At 33.4% G+C, this 15,549-nt stretch overlaps 10 non-coding genes across 10 annotated transcripts; 6 read left to right on the forward strand and 4 right to left on the reverse strand.

Annotated features, from left to right (window-relative positions):
- Positions 1 to 1,882: 1,882 nt before the first annotated feature.
- TRNAQ-UUG (transfer RNA glutamine (anticodon UUG)) lies at positions 1,883 to 1,954 on the forward strand. Its single transcript has one exon. It is a non-coding gene; the product is annotated as a tRNA-Gln (tRNA).
- Positions 1,955 to 4,399: 2,445 nt separating this feature from the next.
- TRNAQ-UUG (transfer RNA glutamine (anticodon UUG)) lies at positions 4,400 to 4,471 on the forward strand. Its single transcript has one exon. It is a non-coding gene; the product is annotated as a tRNA-Gln (tRNA).
- Positions 4,472 to 5,296: 825 nt separating this feature from the next.
- On the reverse strand, positions 5,297 to 5,368 carry TRNAQ-CUG (transfer RNA glutamine (anticodon CUG)). Its single transcript has one exon. It is a non-coding gene; the product is annotated as a tRNA-Gln (tRNA).
- A 1,548-nt stretch (positions 5,369 to 6,916) lies between these two features.
- On the forward strand, positions 6,917 to 6,988 carry TRNAQ-UUG (transfer RNA glutamine (anticodon UUG)). The gene has a single exon. It is a non-coding gene; the product is annotated as a tRNA-Gln (tRNA).
- Positions 6,989 to 9,433: 2,445 nt separating this feature from the next.
- Positions 9,434 to 9,505, forward strand: TRNAQ-UUG (transfer RNA glutamine (anticodon UUG)). The gene has a single exon. It is a non-coding gene; the product is annotated as a tRNA-Gln (tRNA).
- Positions 9,506 to 10,330: 825 nt separating this feature from the next.
- Positions 10,331 to 10,402, reverse strand: TRNAQ-CUG (transfer RNA glutamine (anticodon CUG)). Its single transcript has one exon. It is a non-coding gene; the product is annotated as a tRNA-Gln (tRNA).
- A 1,548-nt stretch (positions 10,403 to 11,950) lies between these two features.
- On the forward strand, positions 11,951 to 12,022 carry TRNAQ-UUG (transfer RNA glutamine (anticodon UUG)). Its single transcript has one exon. It is a non-coding gene; the product is annotated as a tRNA-Gln (tRNA).
- An 825-nt stretch (positions 12,023 to 12,847) lies between these two features.
- TRNAQ-CUG (transfer RNA glutamine (anticodon CUG)) lies at positions 12,848 to 12,919 on the reverse strand. Its single transcript has one exon. It is a non-coding gene; the product is annotated as a tRNA-Gln (tRNA).
- Positions 12,920 to 14,467: 1,548 nt separating this feature from the next.
- On the forward strand, positions 14,468 to 14,539 carry TRNAQ-UUG (transfer RNA glutamine (anticodon UUG)). The gene has a single exon. It is a non-coding gene; the product is annotated as a tRNA-Gln (tRNA).
- An 825-nt stretch (positions 14,540 to 15,364) lies between these two features.
- On the reverse strand, positions 15,365 to 15,436 carry TRNAQ-CUG (transfer RNA glutamine (anticodon CUG)). Its single transcript has one exon. It is a non-coding gene; the product is annotated as a tRNA-Gln (tRNA).
- Between the last annotated feature and the right edge of the window lie 113 nt (positions 15,437 to 15,549).

Raw genomic sequence — 15,549 nt, forward strand, 5'->3', positions numbered from 1 at the left:
TGGCCATATAGATGAGAAAGGAAAATAAACTCATGTTTACAATGTGGATGTGAAAGAACAGTTTCTAGGTTCAGCTTCAATATTTATGTTAATGAATAATTGATATGTTCATATTGTCTAACAGCTATCTAGACGGATAAAGCTATGTATGCATCTATACATACTTATGCGTTCATACGCATCAGTATAAAACATTGATATTATGTTTTTTCTAGACCAAATTCTAAAAAATGAGTTAAACAGTGAATCTCATAATTGTAGTAGGTCCCACCGAGATTTGAACTCGCATCGCTGGATTCAGAGTCCAGAGTGCTAACCATTACACCATGGAACCCTCTCACACAAGAGTGACGTTTCCATTGAGACAAAAGAGAGCGCATCAGTGATGGCCTTCTCTTATATTGATAAAAAGATATCTCATTTGAATGGTCATAGTGGATAGAGCTTTAATGTGATTTGATTCTTTTCAGCTATATTCTCTATAAAAGTGTTAAATATTCAAATGTTTATCTGAATATAAAAGTTATATCACAATGTTCATCTTTGCCTGTAGCATAATAAAACAGTCTACATTTCCAGACTACTGAAGCAATGTCTCTGTCTCCTGCATGGGTGGCTCCATAGAGCAATGGTTGGCAATTTGGACTTTGCATCCAATGATCCGATTTGAAACCTTGGAGGGACTTTTTTTATTACTCTTGAGCTTTTCCATTTCTTCATCTTTGTTCATTGATAGCTCAAATCCAACACCAGTAGGTTGAAAGAGTCAATTATTGAATGCTTTCAAAATGTCCATCAGCTTGAACAAGTTACATCAATACAAACTTTAAAATACTTTGACATCAAATTTCTTCACAAAGTAGTTAGCCATTATAAAATCATATTCTGATTTTCTCAAACGCATTTCAGATGGGTGATTCACAGCATCACTTTTTTAAGCTTTCCCGCTATTGATAAGGCGAAAATAGCACATTTTGAATGAGAAGTTTTCTTCAATCAAACATAGAGGAACCCAAATGATGATCTCATTCAGCTAGTAAAAATGTTGTTTTATATTAGTATGGAAATCGTGAAAAGAAAATGTTTTTCATGCTGATTTACAACAGTTGATCTCCAATCGTAAAATATAAGCTTTTGGTCGGAGGCATCACAGGTACTGATCAAATTCTAATTTTTGAACATTGTTCACAAATCATATGATATGCTTTATATACATAAACTGTATTGTTGGATCAATACTGAGTAAAAAGTGACTATCTCAATTTCAGGACATATAAAAGAGAAAGAAGTAGAAACTCATGTTTCAAATGCTGAGAGGCAACAACTGTTCATGATTTTCACCTCCACTAATTATATTTATTTTTATAATCTATATGTTTATATTTTCCTATAAATATACAGAGACATATAGCTATATATACAGAGATACATATGTACAGGTTGATTTTTACATTTTTATAAGTAAATGTGATGTTGTTCCAAATAAAACTTCTAAGAACTGAATGGAAAAGAAAATTGTAAAGTTCAGATAAGTCCCACTGAAATTTGTACTCAGATCCCTGTTTTCAGAGTCCAGAGTGCTAACCATGACACCATCCACCCTCCCGTACCAGGGTGAGCTTTCCATTTTGACAGAAGAGATTTGCCTCAGGGGGCAACTTATCTTTCATTGAAAAATATTATCTCACATAAAAACCACTGTTCAACAGAGTTATAACGTTATTTGAGTCTTTTGGGCAACATCCTTCCCCAACATAGTTCAATATGCAAAAGTTTACCAGAATAGGAAAGCAATCCAATACAGTTTCTCTTTGACAGTAGAATATTAAAAACTTTGACATTTCCACATTCCTGCAGCAGTTTATGCTCCTTTCACATGGGAGGTTCCATGGTGTAATGGTTAGCACTTTGGACTTTGAATCCAATGATCCGAGTTCAAATCTCGGTGGGACCATTTTATGACTCTTGACCAAATCATTTTCTTTCAAGTGTATTCATTAATATCACATATCTAATACCGGTAGGGTGAACAATTAATTTATTGATTATACTCTAAAAGTTTATTAGATGTGAGCAAATAATAGAAATTTTACAATACCTGGAAACTAAATGGCTCAAAATAATGAGAGATTTTACAAACTCACTCTGGTTTCTCAAACTCATCACAGGGGCCTGATGCAAGACATTACTTTTTAAAATCTTACTGTTATTGTTAAGGCGAACAAGGAACTTTTTCATTGCAAAGCATTCATTAAAACAAAACTTGAGGAGTCAAACTTTGTATTACGGGGACCGAAGATGTGCAGTTTGAATAATAATCTTGAAATTCAGACGTACAAAGATTTTACACACTGATTTTCAACAGTAAATCCACAACCAAAAAAGTTGAATCTTTTGAAAGACATGTCAAAGGTGTGAATCTGAAATTCACTTTAAAAGACATTTACAATGAAATGCATTGTGTAAGTCCAGCATGTTGTCAGCTAAGAAATCAGCAAAAATGAACTATCTCATTACTGGCCATATAGATGAGAAAGGAAAATAAACTCATGTTTACAATGTGGATGTGAAAGAACAGTTTCTAGGTTCAGCTTCAATATTTATGTTAATGAATAATTGATATGTTCATATTGTCTAACAGCTATCTAGACGGATAAAGCTATGTATGCATCTATACATACTTATGCGTTCATACGCATCAGTATAAAACATTGATATTATGTTTTTTCTACACCAAATTCTAAAAAATGAGTTAAACAGTGAATCTCATAATTGTAGTAGGTCCCACCGAGATTTGAACTCGCATCGCTGGATTCAGAGTCCAGAGTGCTAACCATTACACCATGGAACCCTCTCACACAAGAGTGACGTTTCCATTGAGACAAAAGAGAGCGCATCAGTGATGGCCTTCTCTTATATTGATAAAAAGATATCTCATTTGAATGGTCATAGTGGATAGAGCTTTAATGTGATTTGATTCTTTTCAGCTATATTCTCTATAAAAGTGTTAAATATTCAAATGTTTATCTGAATATAAAAGTTATATCACAATGTTCATCTTTGCCTGTAGCATAATAAAACAGTCTACATTTCCAGACTACTGAAGCAATGTCTCTGTCTCCTGCATGGGTGGCTCCATAGAGCAATGGTTGGCAATTTGGACTTTGCATCCAATGATCCGATTTGAAACCTTGGAGGGACTTTTTTTATTACTCTTGAGCTTTTCCATTTCTTCATCTTTGTTCATTGATAGCTCAAATCCAACACCAGTAGGTTGAAAGAGTCAATTATTGAATGCTTTCAAAATGTCCATCAGCTTGAACAAGTTACATCAATACAAACTTTAAAATACTTTGACATCAAATTTCTTCACAAAGTAGTTAGCCATTATAAAATCATATTCTGATTTCCTCAAACGCATTTCAGATGGGTGATTCACAGCATCACTTTTTTAAGCTTTCCCGCTATTGATAAGGCGAAAATAGCACATTTTGAATGAGAAGTTTTCTTCAATCAAACATAGAGGAACCCAAATGATGATCTCATTCAGCTAGTAAAAATGTTGTTTTATATTAGTATGGAAATCGTGAAAAGAAAATGTTTTTCATGCTGATTTACAACAGTTGATCTCCAATCGTAAAATATAAGCTTTTGGTCGGAGGCATCACAGGTACTGATCAAATTCTAATTTTTGAACATTGTTCACAAATCATATGATATGCTTTATATACATAAACTGTATTGTTGGATCAATACTGAGTAAAAAGTGACTATCTCAATTTCAGGACATATAAAAGAGAAAGAAGTAGAAACTCATGTTTCAAATGCTGAGAGGCAACAACTGTTCATGATTTTCACCTCCACTAATTATATTTATTTTTATAATCTATATGTTTATATTTTCCTATAAATATACAGAGACATATAGCTATATATACAGAGATACATATGTACAGGTTGATTTTTACATGTTTATAAGTAAATGTGATGTTGTTCCAAATAAAACTTCTAAGAACTGAATGGAAAAGAAAATTGTAAAGTTCAGATAAGTCCCACTGAAATTTGTACTCAGATCCCTGTTTTCAGAGTCCAGAGTGCTAACCATGACACCATCCACCCTCCCGTACCAGGGTGAGCTTTCCATTTTGACAGAAGAGATTTGCCTCAGGGGGCAACTTATCTTTCATTGAAAAATATTATCTCACATAAAAACCACTGTTCAACAGAGTTATAACGTTATTTGAGTCTTTTGGGCAACATCCTTCCCCAACATAGTTCAATATGCAAAAGTTTACCAGAATAGGAAAGCAATCCAATACAGTTTCTCTTTGACAGTAGAATATTAAAAACTTTGACATTTCCACATTCCTGCAGCAGTTTATGCTCCTTTCACATGGGAGGTTCCATGGTGTAATGGTTAGCACTTTGGACTTTGAATCCAATGATCCGAGTTCAAATCTCGGTGGGACCATTTTATGACTCTTGACCAAATCATTTTCTTTCAAGTGTATTCATTAATATCACATATCTAATACCGGTAGGGTGAACAATTAATTTATTGATTATACTCTAAAAGTTTATTAGATGTGAGCAAATAATAGAAATTTTACAATACCTGGAAACTAAATGGCTCAAAATAATGAGAGATTTTACAAACTCACTCTGGTTTCTCAAACTCATCACAGGGGCCTGATGCAAGACATTACTTTTTAAAATCTTACTGTTATTGTTAAGGCGAACAAGGAACTTTTTCATTGCAAAGCATTCATTAAAACAAAACTTGAGGAGTCAAACTTTGTATTACGGGGACCGAAGATGTGCAGTTTGAATAATAATCTTGAAATTCAGACGTACAAAGATTTTACACACTGATTTTCAACAGTAAATCCACAACCAAAAAAGTTGAATCTTTTGAAAGACATGTCAAAGGTGTGAATCTGAAATTCACTTTTAAAGACATTCACAATGAAATGCACTGTGTAAGTCCAGCATGTTGTCAGCTAAGAAATCAGCAAAAATTAACTATCTCATTACTGGCCATATAGATGAGAAAGGAAAATAAACTCATGTTTACAATGTGGATGTGAAAGAACAGTTTCTAGGTTCAGCTTCAATATTTATGTTAATGAATAATTGATATGTTCATATTGTCTAACAGCTATCTAGACGGATAAAGCTATGTATGCATCTATACATACTTATGCGTTCATACGCATCAGTATAAAACATTGATATTATGTTTTTTCTAGACCAAATTCTAAAAAATGAGTTAAACAGTGAATCTCATAATTGTAGTAGATCCCACCGAGATTTGAACTCGGATCGCTGGATTCAGAGTCCAGAGTGCTAACCATTACACCATGGAACCCTCTCACACAAGAGTGACGTTTCCATTGAGACAAAAGAGAGCGCATCAGTGATGGCCTTCTCTTATATTGATAAAAAGATATCTCATTTGAATGGTCATAGTGGATAGAGCTTTAATGTGATTTGATTCTTTTCAGCTATATTCTCTATAAAAGTGTTAAATATTCAAATGTTTATCTGAATATAAAAGTTATATCACAATGTTCATCTTTGCCTGTAGCATAATAAAACAGTCTACATTTCCAGACTACTGAAGCAATGTCTCTGTCTCCTGCATGGGTGGCTCCATAGAGCAATGGTTGGCAATTTGGACTTTGCATCCAATGATCCGATTTGAAACCTTGGAGGGACTTTTTTTATTACTCTTGAGCTTTTCCATTTCTTCATCTTTGTTCATTGATAGCTCAAATCCAACACCAGTAGGTTAAAAGAGTCAATTATTGAATGCTTTCAAAATGTCCATCAGCTTGAACAAGTTACATCAATACAAACTTTAAAATACTTTGACATCAAATTTCTTCACAAAGTAGTTAGCCATTATAAAATCATATTCTGATTTTCTCAAACGCATTTCAGATGGGTGATTCACAGCATCACTTTTTTAAGCTTTCCCGCTATTGATAAGGCGAAAATAGCACATTTTGAATGAGAAGTTTTCTTCAATCAAACATAGAGGAACCCAAATGATGATCTCATTCAGCTAGTAAAAATGTTGTTTTATATTAGTATGGAAATCGTGAAAAGAAAATGTTTTTCATGCTGATTTACAACAGTTGATCTCCAATCGTAAAATATAAGCTTTTGGTCGGAGGCATCACAGGTACTGATCAAATTCTAATTTTTGAACATTGTTCACAAATCATATGATATGCTTTATATACATAAACTGTATTGTTGGATCAATACTGAGTAAAAAGTGACTATCTCAATTTCAGGACATATAAAAGAGAAAGAAGTAGAAACTCATGTTTCAAATGCTGAGAGGCAACAACTGTTCATGATTTTCACCTCCACTAATTATATTTATTTTTATAATCTATATGTTTATATTTTCCTATAAATATACAGAGACATATAGCTATATATACAGAGATACATATGTACAGGTTGATTTTTACATGTTTATAAGTAAATGTGATGTTGTTCCAAATAAAACTTCTAAGAACTGAATGGAAAAGAAAATTTTAAAGTTCAGATAAGTCCCACTGAAATTTGTACTCAGATCCCTGTTTTCAGAGTCCAGAGTGCTAACCATGACACCATCCACCCTCCCGTACCAGGGTGAGCTTTCCATTTTGACAGAAGAGATTTGCCTCAGGGGGCAACTTATCTTTCATTGAAAAATATTATCTCACATAAAAACCACTGTTCAACAGAGTTATAACGTTATTTGAGTCTTTTGGGCAACATCCTTCCCCAACATAGTTCAATATGCAAAAGTTTACCAGAATAGGAAAGCAATCCAATACAGTTTCTCTTTGACAGTAGAATATTAAAAACTTTGACATTTCCACATTCCTGCAGCAGTTTATGCTCCTTTCACATGGGAGGTTCCATGGTGTAATGGTTAGCACTTTGGACTTTGAATCCAATGATCCGAGTTCAAATCTCGGTGGGACCATTTTATGACTCTTGACCAAATCATTTTCTTTCAAGTGTATTCATTAATATCACATATCTAATACCGGTAGGGTGAACAATTAATTTATTGATTATACTCTAAAAGTTTATTAGATGTGAGCAAATAATAGAAATTTTACAATACCTGGAAACTAAATGGCTCAAAATAATGAGAGATTTTACAAACTCACTCTGGTTTCTCAAACTCATCACAGGGGCCTGATGCAAGACATTACTTTTTAAAATCTTACTGTTATTGTTAAGGCGAACAAGGAACTTTTTCATTGCAAAGCATTCATTAAAACAAAACTTGAGGAGTCAAACTTTGTATTACGGGGACCGAAGATGTGCAGTTTGAATAATAATCTTGAAATTCAGACGTACAAAGATTTTACACACTGATTTTCAACAGTAAATCCACAACCAAAAAAGTTGAATCTTTTGAAAGACATGTCAAAGGTGTGAATCTGAAATTCACTTTAAAAGACATTTACAATGAAATGCACTGTGTAAGTCCAGCATGTTGTCAGCTAAGAAATCAGCAAAAATGAACTATCTCATTACTGGCCATATAGATGAGAAAGGAAAATAAACTCATGTTTACAATGTGGATGTGAAAGAACAGTTTCTAGGTTCAGCTTCAATATTTATGTTAATGAATAATTGATATGTTCATATTGTCTAACAGCTATCTAGACGGATAAAGCTATGTATGCATCTATACATACTTATGCGTTCATACGCATCAGTATAAAACATTGATATTATGTTTTTTCTAGACCAAATTCTAAAAAATGAGTTAAACAGTGAATCTCATAATTGTAGTAGGTCCCACAGAAATTTGAACTCGCATCGCTGGATTCAGAGTCCAGAGTGCTAACCATTACACCATGGAACCCTCTCACACAAGAGTGACGTTTCCATTGAGACAAAAGAGAGCGCATCAGTGATGGCCTTCTCTTATATTGATAAAAAGATATCTCATTTGAATGGTCATAGTGGATAGAGCTTTAATGTGATTTGATTCTTTTCAGCTATATTCTCTATAAAAGTGTTAAATATTCAAATGTTTATCTGAATATAAAAGTTATATCACAATGTTCATCTTTGCCTGTAGCATAATAAAACAGTCTACATTTCCAGACTACTGAAGCAATGTCTCTGTCTCCTGCATGGGTGGCTCCATAGAGCAATGGTTGGCAATTTGGACTTTGCATCCAATGATCCGATTTGAAACCTTGGAGGGACTTTTTTTATTACTCTTGAGCTTTTCCATTTCTTCATCTTTGTTCATTGATAGCTCAAATCCAACACCAGTAGGTTGAAAGAGTCAATTATTGAATGCTTTCAAAATGTCCATCAGCTTGAACAAGTTACATCAATACAAACTTTAAAATACTTTGACATCAAATTTCTTCACAAAGTAGTTAGCCATTATAAAATCATATTCTGATTTTCTCAAACGCATTTCAGATGGGTGATTCACAGCATCACTTTTTTAAGCTTTCCCGCTATTGATAAGGCGAAAATAGCACATTTTGAATGAGAAGTTTTCTTCAATCAAACATAGAGGAACCCAAATGATGATCTCATTCAGCTAGTAAAAATGTTGTTTTATATTAGTATGGAAATCGTGAAAAGAAAATGTTTTTCATGCTGATTTACAACAGTTGATCTCCAATCGTAAAATATAAGCTTTTGGTCGGAGGCATCACAGGTACTGATCAAATTCTAATTTTTGAACATTGTTCACAAATCATATGATATGCTTTATATACATAAACTGTATTGTTGGATCAATACTGAGTAAAAAGTGACTATCTCAATTTCAGGACATATAAAAGAGAAAGAAGTAGAAACTCATGTTTCAAATGCTGAGAGGCAACAACTGTTCATGATTTTCACCTCCACTAATTATATTTATTTTTATAATCTATATGTTTATATTTTCCTATAAATATACAGAGACATATAGCTATATATACAGAGATACATATGTACAGGTTGATTTTTACATGTTTATAAGTAAATGTGATGTTGTTCCAAATAAAACTTCTAAGAACTGAATGGAAAAGAAAATTGTAAAGTTCAGATAAGTCCCACTGAAATTTGTACTCAGATCCCTGTTTTCAGAGTCCAGAGTGCTAACCATGACACCATCCACCCTCCCGTACCAGGGTGAGCTTTCCATTTTGACAGAAGAGATTTGCCTCAGGGGGCAACTTATCTTTCATTGAAAAATATTATCTCACATAAAAACCACTGTTCAACAGAGTTATAACGTTATTTGAGTCTTTTGGGCAACATCCTTCCCCAACATAGTTCAATATGCAAAAGTTTACCAGAATAGGAAAGCAATCCAATACAGTTTCTCTTTGACAGTAGAATATTAAAAACTTTGACATTTCCACATTCCTGCAGCAGTTTATGCTCCTTTCACATGGGAGGTTCCATGGTGTAATGGTTAGCACTTTGGACTTTGAATCCAATGATCCGAGTTCAAATCTCGGTGGGACCATTTTATGACTCTTGACCAAATCATTTTCTTTCAAGTGTATTCATTAATATCACATATCTAATACCGGTAGGGTGAACAATTAATTTATTGATTATACTCTAAAAGTTTATTAGATGTGAGCAAATAATAGAAATTTTACAATACCTGGAAACTAAATGGCTCAAAATAATGAGAGATTTTACAAACTCACTCTGGTTTCTCAAACTCATCACAGGGGCCTGATGCAAGACATTACTTTTTAAAATCTTACTGTTATTGTTAAGGCGAACAAGGAACTTTTTCATTGCAAAGCATTCATTAAAACAAAACTTGAGGAGTCAAACTTTGTATTACGGGGACCGAAGATGTGCAGTTTGAATAATAATCTTGAAATTCAGACGTACAAAGATTTTACACACTGATTTTCAACAGTAAATCCACAACCAAAAAAGTTGAATCTTTTGAAAGACATGTCAAAGGTGTGAATCTGAAATTCACTTTAAAAGACATTTACAATGAAATGCATTGTGTAAGTCCAGCATGTTGTCAGCTAAGAAATCAGCAAAAATGAACTATCTCATTACTGGCCATATAGATGAGAAAGGAAAATAAACTCATGTTTACAATGTGGATGTGAAAGAACAGTTTCTAGGTTCAGCTTCAATATTTATGTTAATGAATAATTGATATGTTCATATTGTCTAACAGCTATCTAGACGGATAAAGCTATGTATGCATCTATACATACTTATGCGTTCATACGCATCAGTATAAAACATTGATATTATGTTTTTTCTAGACCAAATTCTAAAAAATGAGTTAAACAGTGAATCTCATAATTGTAGTAGGTCCCACCGAGATTTGAACTCGGATCGCTGGATTCAGAGTCCAGAGTGCTAACCATTACACCATGGAACCCTCTCACACAAGAGTGACGTTTCCATTGAGACAAAAGAGAGCGCATCAGTGATGGCCTTCTCTTATATTGATAAAAAGATATCTCATTTGAATGGTCATAGTGGATAGAGCTTTAATGTGATTTGATTCTTTTCAGCTATATTCTCTATAAAAGTGTTAAATATTCAAATGTTTATCTGAATATAAAAGTTATATCACAATGTTCATCTTTGCCTGTAGCATAATAAAACAGTCTACATTTCCAGACTACTGAAGCAATGTCTCTGTCTCCTGCATGGGTGGCTCCATAGAGCAATGGTTGGCAATTTGGACTTTGCATCCAATGATCCGATTTGAAACCTTGGAGGGACTTTTTTTATTACTCTTGAGCTTTTCCATTTCTTCATCTTTGTTCATTGATAGCTCAAATCCAACACCAGTAGGTTGAAAGAGTCAATTATTGAATGCTTTCAAAATGTCCATCAGCTTGAACAAGTTACATCAATACAAACTTTAAAATACTTTGACATCAAATTTCTTCACAAAGTAGTTAGCCATTATAAAATCATATTCTGATTTTCTCAAACGCATTTCAGATGGGTGATTCACAGCATCACTTTTTTAAGCTTTCCCGCTATTGATAAGGCGAAAATAGCACATTTTGAATGAGAAGTTTTCTTCAATCAAACATAGAGGAACCCAAATGATGATCTCATTCAGCTAGTAAAAATGTTGTTTTATATTAGTATGGAAATCGTGAAAAGAAAATGTTTTTCATGCTGATTTACAACAGTTGATCTCCAATCGTAAAATATAAGCTTTTGGTCGGAGGCATCACAGGTACTGATCAAATTTTAATTTTTGAACATTGTTCACAAATCATATGATATGCTTTATATACATAAACTGTATTGTTGGATCAATACTGAGTAAAAAGTGACTATCTCAATTTCAGGACATATAAAAGAGAAAGAAGTAGAAACTCATGTTTCAAATGCTGAGAGGCAACAACTGTTCATGATTTTCACCTCCACTAATTATATTTATTTTTATAATCTATATGTTTATATTTTCCTATAAATATACAGAGACATATAGCTATATATACAGAGATACATATGTACAGGTTGATTTTTACATTTTTATAAGTAAATGTGATGTTGTTCCAAATAAAACTTCTAAGAACTGAATGGAAAAGAAAATTGTAAAGTTCAGATAAGTCCCACTGAAATTTGTACTCAGATCCCTGTTTTCAGAGTCCAGAGTGCTAACCATGACACCATCCACCCTCCCGTACCAGGGTGAGCTTTCCATTTTGACAGAAGAGATTTGCCTCAGGGGGCAACTTATCTTTCATTGAAAAATATTATCTCACATAAAAACCACTGTTCAACAGAGTTATAACGTTATTTGAGTCTTTTGGGCAACATCCTTCCCCAACATAGTTCAATATGCAAAAGTTTACCAGAATAGGAAAGCAATCCAATACAGTTTCTCTTTGACAGTAGAATATTAAAAACTTTGACATTTCCACATTCCTGCAGCAGTTTATGCTCCTTTCACATGGGAGGTTCCATGGTGTAATGGTTAGCACTTTGGACTTTGAATCCAATGATCCGAGTTCAAATCTCGGTGGGACCATTTTATGACTCTTGACCAAATCATTTTCTTTCAAGTGTATTCATTAATATCACATATCTAATACCGGTAGGGTGAACAATTAATGTATTGATTATACTCTAAAAGTTTATTAGATGTGAGCAAATAATAGAAATTTTACAATACCTGGAAACTAAATGGCTCAAAATAATGAGAGATTTTACAAACTCACTCTGGTTTCTCAAACTCATCACAGGGGCCTGATGCAAGACATTACTTTTTAAAATCTTACTGTTATTGTTAAGGCGAACAAGGAACTTTTTCATTGCAAAGCATTCATTAAAACAAAACTTGAGGAGTCAAACTTTGTATTACGGGGACCGAAGATGTGCAGTTTGAATAATAATCTTGAAATTCAGACGTACAAAGATTTTACACACTGATTTTCAACAGTAAATCCACAACCAAAAAAGTTGAATCTTTTGAAAGACATGTCAAAGGTGTGAATCTGAAATTCACTTTTAAAGACATTCACAATGAAATGCACTGTGTAAGTCCAGCATGTTGTCAGCTAAGAAATCAGCAAAAATTAACTATCTCATTACTGGCCATATAGATGAGAAAGGAAAATAAACTCATGTTTACAATGTGGATGTGAAAGAACAGTTTCTAGGTTCAGCTTCAATATTTATGTTAATGAATAATTGATATGTTCATATTGTCTAACAGCTATCTAGACGGATAAAGCTATGTATGCATCTATACATACTTATGCGTTCATACGCATCAGTATAAAACATTGATATTATGTTTTTTCTAGACCAAATTCTAAAAAATGAGTTAAACAGTGAATCTCATAATTGTAGTAGGTCCCACCGAGATTTGAACTCGGATCGCTGGATTCAGAGTCCAGAGTGCTAACCATTACACCATGGAACCCTCTCACACAAGAGTGACGTTTCCATTGAGACAAAAGAGAGCGCATCAGTGATGGCCTTCTCTTATATTGATAAAAAGATATCTCATTTGAATGGTCATAGTGGATAGAGCTTTAATGTGATTTGATTCTTTTCAGCTATATTCTCTATAAAAGTGTTAAATATTCAAATGTTTATCTGAATATAAAAGTTATATCACAATGTTCATCTTTGCCTGTAGCAGAATAAAACAGTCTACATTTCCAGACTACTGAAGCAATGTCTCTGTCTCCTGCATGGGTGGCTCCATAGAGCAATGGTTGGCAATTTGGACTTTGCATCCAATGATCCGATTTGAAACCTTGGAGGGACTTTTTTTATTACTCTTGAGCTTTTCCATTTCTTCATCTTTGTTCATTGATAGCTCAAATCCAACACCAGTAGGTTGAAAGAGTCAATTATTGAATGCTTTCAAAATGTCCATCAGCTTGAACAAGTTACATCAATACAAACTTTAAAATACTTTGACATCAAATTTCTTCACAAAGTAGTTAGCCATTATAAAATCATATTCTGATTTTCTCAAACGCATTTCAGATGGGTGATTCACAGCATCACTTTTTTAAGCTTTCCCGCTATTGATAAGGCGAAAATAGCACATTTTGAATGAGAAGTTTTCTTCAATCAAACATAGAGGAACCCAAATGATGATCTCATTCAGCTAGTAAAAATGTTGTTTTATATTAGTATGGAAATCGTGAAAAGAAAATGTTTTTCATGCTGATTTACAACAGTTGATCTCCAATCGTAAAATATAAGCTTTTGGTCGGAGGCATCACAGGTACTGATCAAATTCTAATTTTTGAACATTGTTCACAAATCATATGATATGCTTTATATACATAAACTGTATTGTTGGATCAATACTGAGTAAAAAGTGACTATCTCAATTTCAGGACATATAAAAGAGAAAGAAGTAGAAACTCATGTTTCAAATGCTGAGAGGCAACAACTGTTCATGATTTTCACCTCCACTAATTATATTTATTTTTATAATCTATATGTTTATATTTTCCTATAAATATACAGAGACATATAGCTATATATACAGAGATACATATGTACAGGTTGATTTTTACATGTTTATAAGTAAATGTGATGTTGTTCCAAATAAAACTTCTAAGAACTGAATGGAAAAGAAAATTGTAAAGTTCAGATAAGTCCCACTGAAATTTGTACTCAGATCCCTGTTTTCAGAGTCCAGAGTGCTAACCATGACACCATCCACCCTCCCGTACCAGGGTGAGCTTTCCATTTTGACAGAAGAGATTTGCCTCAGGGGGCAACTTATCTTTCATTGAAAAATATTATCTCACATAAAAACCACTGTTCAACAGAGTTATAACGTTATTTGAGTCTTTTGGGCAACATCCTTCCCCAACATAGTTCAATATGCAAAAGTTTACCAGAATAGGAAAGCAATCCAATACAGTTTCTCTTTGACAGTAGAATATTAAAAACTTTGACATTTCCACATTCCTGCAGCAGTTTATGCTCCTTTCACATGGGAGGTTCCATGGTGTAATGGTTAGCACTTTGGACTTTGAATCCAATGATCCGAGTTCAAATCTCGGTGGGACCATTTTATGACTCTTGACCAAATCATTTTCTTTCAAGTGTATTCATTAATATCACATATCTAATACCGGTAGGGTGAACAATTAATTTATTGATTATACTCTAAAAGTTTATTAGATGTGAGCAAATAATAGAAATTTTACAATACCTGGAAACTAAATGGCTCAAAATAATGAGAGATTTTACAAACTCACTCTGGTTTCTCAAACTCATCACAGGGGCCTGATGCAAGACATTACTTTTTAAAATCTTACTGTTATTGTTAAGGCGAACAAGGAACTTTTTCATTGCAAAGCATTCATTAAAACAAAACTTGAGGAGTCAAACTTTGTATTACGGGGACCGAAGATGTGCAGTTTGAATAATAATCTTGAAATTCAGACGTACAAAGATTTTACACACTGATTTTCAACAGTAAATCCACAACCAAAAAAGTTGAATCTTTTGAAAGACATGTCAAAGGTGTGAATCTGAAATTCACTTTAAAAGACATTTACAATGAAATGCATTGTGTAAGTCCAGCATGTTGTCAGCTAAGAAATCAGCAAAAATGAACTATCTCATTACTGGCCATATAGATGAGAAAGGAAAATAAACTCATGTTTACAATGTGGATGTGAAAGAACAGTTTCTAGGTTCAGCTTCAATATTTATGTTAATGAATAATTGATATGTTCATATTGTCTAACAGCTATCTAGACGGATAAAGCTATGTATGCATCTATACATACTTATGCGTTCATACGCATCAGTATAAAACATTGATATTATGTTTTTTCTAGACCAAATTCTAAAAAATGAGTTAAACAGTGAATCTCATAATTGTAGTAGGTCCCACCGAGATTTGAACTCGGATCGCTGGATTCAGAGTCCAGAGTGCTAACCATTACACCATGGAACCCTCTCACACAAGAGTGACGTTTCCATTGAGACAAAAGAGAGCGCATCAGTGATGGCCTTCTCTTATATTGATAAAAAGATATCTCATTTGAATGGTCATAGTGGATAGAGCTT

Source organism: Triturus cristatus, chromosome 5_2 (assembly GCF_964204655.1).
Source record: "Triturus cristatus chromosome 5_2, aTriCri1.1, whole genome shotgun sequence".
NCBI lineage: Eukaryota > Metazoa > Chordata > Amphibia > Caudata > Salamandridae > Triturus > Triturus cristatus.